Source organism: Vicia villosa, linkage group LG6, assembly GCF_029867415.1.
Source record: "Vicia villosa cultivar HV-30 ecotype Madison, WI linkage group LG6, Vvil1.0, whole genome shotgun sequence".
Lineage (NCBI taxonomy): Eukaryota > Viridiplantae > Streptophyta > Magnoliopsida > Fabales > Fabaceae > Vicia > Vicia villosa.
The window spans coordinates 107,286,671-107,295,966 of NC_081185.1; positions in this window are offsets into that span (position 1 = coordinate 107,286,671).

Here is a 9,296-nt window from a genome sequence, read left to right on the forward strand (position 1 = left end):
GGATGGTTACAAACATCCAGTAAATGCCAGTGGCGTAAAGCTGTCAAGGCAAGAAATGAATGATGATCAGAAGAAGCTTTTCAGGAATCATCATAAATGTAGAACTGTTTTGCTGAATGCTATCTCTCATGCTGAGTATGAGAAGATATCTAACAGGGAAACGGCCTATGACATATATGAGTCCTTGAAAATGACTCATGAAGGAAATGCTCAAGTCAAGGAGACTAAAGCTCTAGCCTTAATCCAGAAGTATGAAGCCTTCAAGATGGAGGATGATGAAGACATTGAAAAGATGTTTTCGAGATTTCAAACTCTGACTGCTGGATTGAGAGTTCTTGACAAAGGATACACCAAGGCTGATCATGTGAAGAAGATCATCAGAAGCTTACCCAGAAGATGGGGTCCTATGGTGACTGCATTCAAGATTGCAAAGAATCTGAATGAAGTTTCTCTGGAAGAGCTGATCAGTGCCTTGAGAAGCCATGAAATTGAGCTGGATGCAAATGAGCCTCAAAAGAAAGGTAAGTCTATTGCATTAAAATCAAATATCAAGAAATGCACTAACGCTTTTCAGGCTAGAGAAGAAGATCCTGAAGAATCAGAATCTGAAGAAGAAGATGAACTGTCCATGATTTCCAGAAGAGTAAATCAACTCTGGAAGAGCAAGCAAAGGAAGTTCAGAGGCTTCAGAAGTTCAAGGAAATTTGAACGTGGAGAATCTTCTGATGAAAGAAGATTTGACAAGAAGAAGGTCATGTGCTATGAATGCAATGAGCCTGGACACTACAAGAATGAATGTCCAAATCTTCAGAAGGAAAGTCCCAAGAAAAAGTTTCATAAGAAGAAAGGTCTTATGGCAACCCGGGATGAGTCAGAAGATGATTCAGAAGATGAGCAGGCCAACTGTGCGCTGATGGCGACAGAAGATGACGGATCAGAATCTACATCAGAATCAGATTCTGAAGAGGTATTTTCTGAACTTACTAGAGATGAGTTAGTTTCCGGATTAACTGAACTTCTGGAATCCAAGTCTCAGATTTGTATTAAATACAAAAAGCTGAAAAAGCTATTTGAATTTGAAACAAAAAGGCTTGAGTTGGAAAATTCTGAATTGAAAGATAAACTTTTAAAATTATCCAATGATGTTGGATCTCCTTCTAATTCAGAAAAATCCACTCCTAGTCTAAACCATATTCTGAAAGAATATGATTTAAGTTTCAGGAAGTTCTTATCTAGAAGTATTGGCAGAAGTCAGCTAGCTTCTATGATATATGCTGTGTCTGGAAACAAAAGAGTTGGCATTGGTTATGAGGGTGAAACCCCATACAAACTTGAACCTGTTGATGAAATGAAACTCACATACAAGCCATTGTATGATCAGTTCAAGTATGGCCACTCTCATGATATTAGGCACACTTCACATGCACAAAGTTTTCACATAACACACACCAAGAAGCATGTGACACAACCTAGGAAATATCATGAAACTCACATTAAAAATTATCATGCTGTTCCTCCTATTGCTTATAATGTTAAACCCAAGTTCAATCAGAACTTGAGAAAATCTAACAAGAAAGGACCCAAAAAGATGTGGGTACCTAAGGATAAGATTATTCCTATTGCAGATATCCTTGGCTGCAAGAAGGACAAAGCACAACATGTCATGGTACCTGGACTCTGGATGCTCGCGACACATGACAGGAAGAAGGTCTATGTTCCAAGACCTGGTGCTTAAGTCTGGAGGAGAAGTCAAGTTTGGAGGAGATCAAAAGGGCAAGATAATTGGCTCTGGAACTATAAAGTCTGGTAACTCTCCTTCCATTTCTAAAGTACTTCTTGTAGAAGGATTAACTCATAACCTCTTATCTATCAGTCAATTAAGTGACAATGGTTATGATATAATCTTCAATCAAAAGTCTTGCAAGGCTGTAAATCAGAAGGATGGCTCAATCCTATTTACAGGCAAGAGGAAGAATAACATTTATAAGACAGATCTGCAAGATCTTATAAGTCAGAAGGTGACTTGTCTTATGTCTGTTTCTGAAGAGCAGTGGGTCTGGCACAGAAGATTAGGTCATGCTAGTTTGAGAAAGATTTCTCAGATTAACAAACTGAATCTTGTCAGAGGACTCCCTAATCTGAAATTCAAATCAGATGCTCTTTGTGAAGCATGTCAGAAGGGCAAGTTCTCCAAACCTGCATTCAAGTCTAAGAATGTTGTTTCTACCTCAAGGCCATTAGAACTCTTGCACATTGATCTGTTTGGACCAGTCAAAACAGCATCTGTCAGAGGAAAGAAATATGGATTAGTCATCGTAGATGATTATAGTCGCTGGACGTGGGTAAAATTCTTGAAACACAAGGATGAGACTTGTAACACCCTTCTAAACCCCGCGGAAATATAAATAAATCAGAGTAAATATACAGCAAGGATGTTACAATTAATAAAATAAATAAAATACCATGTTGTTTGTCATGCTTTATTAGAATTAAACCAATATCAAACATGTGTCTTGCACAGCGGAAACTCATTTTTACAACGTTAAGAAACATATCCAAACAAATCAACAATACATAATCCATAACCAACAATGGCAACAACGTATATCGAGTAACTCTAAGACTATCGACCCCCAGTGTTACAAGATCAGAGCATGACCGACACGACTCCACATAACCGGATAAACTCTACGAGTCATCCTCACCGATTGCTTAAATCGCTACTTCAATCTGAAATCATCAAAGTAAGGGTGAGACTACATCATAATTGAATAGCATTATAAATCATCAGATATAGAATTTCATAAGCAATTATCCACCCTACTTAGCATATTCAGATTAATCAATTCATACTAATCACAAGCACAAAGTAATAGTATGCACCAATAACACAACACAATCATAACACCGGATTTCATCCTGACATGTCACAATTTATACAAAGACCATGCAGACTCTTATGCATGTGGTACCAAAATTCGTGAATCACATTCACAGGACTTCTCTCTTTGATACTGCCCTCTAGTCGCTCACACCCCACATGGGCACACGACTACTGCCTCATCGCTCACACCCCACATGGGCACACGATGACTTCCTGCTAATCTCCGCACAATGGGAATTAGCCTTCCAATGCAAATGATTTATGAATGAATGCACACATGTCACATACTTATATCATCATCAACCTGATGCTTAACATCGCTTCATCACATCTTACCAATAACGTCACAACAAGTATGTACATGTATCATGCATCATTCAAAACAAATCAATCATCATCATTCATCAAAACACATGATAACAACATTTACCATGAATAACATCCATCTGCATCATCATTCATCAAAACACATGATAACCATATTTACCACGAACAACATCTATTTGCATAACAAGCAAAAGCAATCACATTATAACAACACACATCATTGCACATATTCAATTATGCAAACAACAATTCATTGCACCTCATCAACTATGCAAAACAAGAAATAACCACATTTGAAGAAAACGATACTTTTCAAAATAAAATCAAGTTATTATTGTTTTCTTTATTTCATATGGTAAAGCATTCAATTTAAGGAACAACGTCCAAAACGGCATATAAAACGGACTTACGGTTTGAAAATTAGAAGCTTTTAAAGTTAGAGTAGTTTTCAAAACGTGCTGCTGGAATTTGTACTGGAACCCGGTTCGTCCCACATGGGAACCGGTTCCTGGACCCAAAAATGATGTTTTTAACGTTCTAACACAGTGGAACCCGGTTCCTCCCACATGGGAACCGGTTCCCACGAACCCAGTAGCTGAAAAACATGATTTTTAAGACTTTTATGCATCCCAAACACATACCAACTCATACCATTATGGAATTGATCATCAATAACATCAAAATACTCCAAATACATGATTCTAATGCACAAACAACATACCCCAACACCATATAACAATACTACATCATCAATTGCAGTCAATTCATCAAATCATACATGTCAGTGTTGGTATTTCATAAAACCTAACATCCCAAATAGAGATTCTAATCCCTTAATTCAATCCTAACATCATCAAAATCATAATACCATATAATTAGAGTAATCACCCCTTACCTCAGAGTCGAATCTTTGAAGGTCTTCTTCTCCTTTGGCTCTTCTCTCTTTCACGTACTCTTCAGTTCTCAGACTTCTATTCCTTTTTGCCTCTAACCTTCTCTTTTCCCCATTTTCCTTTATTTTCATCATTTCACTATTTTATAAAAAAAAATAGGATAATTAGTTAGTAAGGCCTCTCCATTGGCACCTCCCTTTTTACTAACTATGTCATGGCCCAATAACAATAATTCCCGTAATTCTTCCCAAAAATCCAATTTTATTTACTGAATAATTAAATAATTTCCGAATAATTAATTTAACTTGATTAAATTAATTCATGAAATTACGGGGTGTTACAAGACTCATTCAGTGTTCTTTGATTTCTGCATTCAGATTCAATCTGAAAAAGAGTGTAAAATCATAAAGGTCAGAAGTGATCATGGTGGTGAATTTGAGAACAGATCCTTTGAAGAGTTCTTCAAAGAAAATGGTATTGCCCATGATTTCTCTTGTCCTAGAACTCCACAGCAAAATGGAGTTGTAGAGCGAAAGAATAGGACTCTGCAAGAAATGGCCAGAACCATGATCAATGAAACCAATATGGCTAAGCATTTCTGGGCAGAAGCAATAAACACTGCATGCTATATTCAGAATAGAATCTCTATCAGACCTATTCTAAATAAGACTCCCTATGAATTGTGGAAGAATAGAAAGCCCAACATTTCATATTTCCATCCTTTTGGATGTGTATGCTTTATTCTGAACACTAAAGATCATCTTGGTAAGTTTGATTCCAAAGCTCAAAAATGTTTTCTTCTTGGATATTCTGAACGCTCAAAAGGCTACAGAGTATACAATACTGAAACATTGGTTGTAGAAGAATCAATCAATATCAGGTTTGATGATAAGCTTGGTTCTGAAAAACCAAAGCAGGTTGATAATTTTGCAGGTTATGATATTGACATATCAGAAGTTGTTGAGCCAAGAAGCAACGCATCAGAAGCAGAGCTTCTCAGAAGCAAAGAATCTGAAGATCAAGTATCAGCTTCTCTGGAGGATCTAAGTATTTCTGAAGAACCATCTGTCAGAAGATCATCTAGACTCATCTCTGGTCATTCAGAAGATGTCATTCTTGGAAAGAAGGATGATCCAATCAGAACAAGAGCATTCCTTAAGAACAATGCAGACTGTCAATTAGGTCTTGTATCTTTGATCGAGCCAACTTCTGTTGATCATGCTCTAGAAGATCCAGACTGGATAATTGCTATGCAAGAAGAACTGAATCAGTTTACAAGGAATGATGTTTGGGATCTTGTTCCTAGACCAGATGGATTCAATATAATTGGTACAAAATGGGTCTTCAGAAACAAGCTCAGTGAGAAAGGTGAAGTGGTAAGGAACAAAGCCAGACTGGTGGCTCAGGGTTATAGTCAGCAAGAAGGGATTGACTATACAGAAACCTTTGCACCAGTGGCCAGGTTAGAGTCTATTCGTCTATTAATTTCTTTTGCCACTCAACATAACATCACTCTCTATCAGATGGATGTTAAGAGTGCCTTCTTAAATGGTTATATAGATGAAGAAGTTTATGTCCATCAACCTCCTGGTTTTGAAGACTCTATGTCTCCGAATCATGTGTTTAAACTAAAGAAATCATTATATGGATTGAAGCAAGCTCCCAGAGCTTGGTATGAACGCTTAAGTTCTTTCCTTCTAGATAATGGTTTCACTAGAGGAAAAGTGGACACTACTCTCTTTTGTAAAACCTTTGAAAAGGATATTTTAATCTGTCAAATATATGTAGATGATATTATTTTTGGAACATCTAATGCTACACTTGGAAAGGAGTTTGCTAAGTCTATGCAGGCTGAGTTTGAAATGAGCATGATGGGAGAACTCAAGTATTTCCTTGGAATACAAATAAATCAAACATCAGAAGGAACGTATGTTCACCAAACCAAGTATGTGAAGGAACTTCTGAAGAAGTTTAATCTTCTGGACTGCAAAGAAGCCAAAACTCCTATGCATCCAACATGCATCCTAGGTAAGGATGAGGTAAGTAAGAAGGTAGATCAGAAGTTATACAGAGGTATGATTGGATCTCTTCTATATCTGACTGCTTCTAGACCTGACATTCTGTTCAGTGTTTGTTTGTGTGCTAGATTCCAATCAGATCCTAGAGAATCTCATTTAACTGCTGTTAAGAGAATTCTAAGGTATCTGAAAGGTACTACTAATGTTGGCTTAGTTTACAGAAAATCTAAAGAATACAACTTAGTAGGATTCTGTGATGCTGATTATGCTGGAGACAGAATTGAAAGAAAAAGTACTTCAGGAAGTTGCCAATTTCTTGGAAGTCATTTGATCTCCTGGTACAGCAAGAAGCAAGCAACTATTGCTCTATCAACCACAGAAGCAGAATATGTCGCGGCTGCTGGTTGTAGTACACAGATGCTCTGGATGAAGAGTCAGTTAGAAGATTATCAGATATTTGAGAGTAACATTCCTATATTCTGTGATAATACTTCTGCTATATGTTTATCTAAGAATCCTATTCTTCATTCAAAAGCTAAACATATTGAGATTAAACATCATTTCATAAGGGACTATGTTCAGAAGGGTGTTATATCTTTAAACTTTGTTGATACAGACCATCAATGGGCTGATATCTTTACAAAACCCCTGGCTGAAGATAGGTTTAAGTTCATTCTGAAGAACATCAGTATGGATTTATGCCCAGAATGAGAAGATGAGAAGTTCTCATGTATGAGTATCTTCTGAAATGAATGTGGAACATTTTTTTTAGTCAGAAGTTCTGATTGAAATCTTTTAGAAATTATGATTCGGTTATTACTAACGTCTCATTGTCTAAGTTGATTCAGAACCTCTTTTAAAGCAAAACAGCTGTAACGTTTTATCTCGGGATGGTAAACCTGTCGTTACTATTCATGGATAAGCGCGCGTGCAGTTGAAGGGACGCCGACCATAGGTAACTGTGCCAGTCACCTCATTTGTCTTTATTATCTCTCCTCACGTCACGTAACATTAAATGCTATTCATCATTCGTTTCATTTTTTTTTAAATACTCTTCAAACTCTTCTCTTTCCCTCTCATCCTTCTCTATCTCCTTGCATTCCTCATCAAGTTTTTCTCTCTCTCTCTTCCATATCAAATCCTACCTGTTCATTTTTCTGCAAACCCATCATGAACTCCTCATCAAGCCCAGGAAATAATGAAAATGATCAAAACAACAAAAGAAAAGCTGTTGAAACATCACCTTCCAAACCCAAAAAGATCAAAATCACCTATGATCCTCTCAAGGTGAATCCATTCGAAGCAATGTTGTCTGGAAATTATTCTAGACGAGTGTTTCATCCTCCTGGTGAAAGCCCTCCATCATCTCCATCTTCTTCCTCATCTTTCGACCTTCAAGACTCAGCTTCCTCTTCATCTAACCTTTCCTCTCCCTTAGTCTCCTCTGAAGAAATCTCTTCATCTTCACCTGCTGGGAATGCTGTCTCTGGTAAAGATGGTAGAAGATCTCCATCAGAACCAAATCTCCCTGACTCCTCGCCTGAAAGCCCGAGAAGCAGTCAATGAAGCGTTTCACTCCTTCATGGCATGCTGGCACAGACGTTGTCTTAGCTAGGGTCCTAGGATTTGGTCTTTGTAGTTTTCCTTTCCTTGTTGCATCTGTTTTCCTGCATTTCTGTCTTGTAAACCTTTTTGATTATCAATGAAAAAGTTTCTTTGATTTACATTCCAGTGATTCTTTTGTCGTTTTATACATCTGAATTTTTTTTTAATATTCTTTTTGATGTTATGACAAAAAGGGGGAGAAGATAAATGATAAATGATTTGATTAATCTATCAGTTGCTGGGTAAAAAGGCTCCCACACATTCTCTAACAAGAACTGCAAGTTCTATATGGTTTAAGTGTTTTGCAGGTACAGAGAAGTGAAGTGAATCTTCAGAAGCAAACACTAGAAAGCGAAACCATAAGAAGCGTTATTCTGTAAAAGGAATAAGCTCTTGGAAACTGAAGCAAGCTGAGTGCTGTCAAGCTTCAGAGATCAGAAGCAAGAAAGAAGAATGAATCAGAAGCACTGATAATAGAATTTGAATATCATTGTCTATCTTGTTCTGACAAAATTCTATTTGCTCTGATACATATAATGTTATGGCTGTGATACATTATTTGCTCTGATACATTATTTCAGCCTATATGGCTCTGATACATATAATGTGTTCAAACATACATTTTATGTTCTAACTCGTTCATGCTGACTTTTGTCGTTTAGTTTTTGTTCTGTAACATTTCAGGATGTAGAGATGCTCTGATGATGCTCTGGTACATTCAACAATGTTCTGATACAAATCTAGCATGAAGTGATGATTGGTAGACATTCAAAGTTCTGAAGCTATCCGAGGGAAGCAGAAATCAGAAGATGTGAATGTTCTAAAAGATCCAGAAAACTCAAGTTCTGAAGCTGTCCTGAATGGAAGCAGAAGTCAGAAGCTGTGAATGTTTTGAAGATCAAAGAAATTCAAGTTCTGAAGCTGTCCACGATGGAAGCAGGAATCAGAAGCTGTGAGTGTTCTAAGGATCTAAAGAAATTCAAGTTCTGAAGCTGTCCAATGGAAGCAGAAGTCAGAAGCTATGAATTCTCTGAAGGCAGAAGCTTATATGATCGTCTCTACCGAAATAATCAAGGAAGTCTTTTATCAAAGTTCTTCGAGTATTTATTTCAGGGGGAGATTATTTATCTCAGGGGGAGATTGTTAATCTCAGGGGGAGACATATTCATATGCTTATGCTATAGCTGTGTAATTTGTCTTTTGCCGTCTATTCTTTCTGATCGCAAATTCATATCATTTATATATGTTTTTGCCATCATCAAAAAGGGGGAGATTGTTAGAACAAGATTTGTTCTTATCAATTATCTTAGTTTTGATGATAACAATAATATGAATTTTGCTTAAGATAATATGGTACTCTAATCCAATGCAATTTCCCTTTCAGGAAATATATATAAAGAGTACGCATAATTCAGCGCTCAGAAGTTGTGTCTCAAATGGTTCAGCATGCAACATCAGAACATGGTCTGGCAAGACATCAGAAGATGGTCGAAGCAGAATCAGAACATGGGTCTATGGAAGCATCAGAAGAACATGAGATCAGAAGCACTGAAGATCAGAAGATGGTAT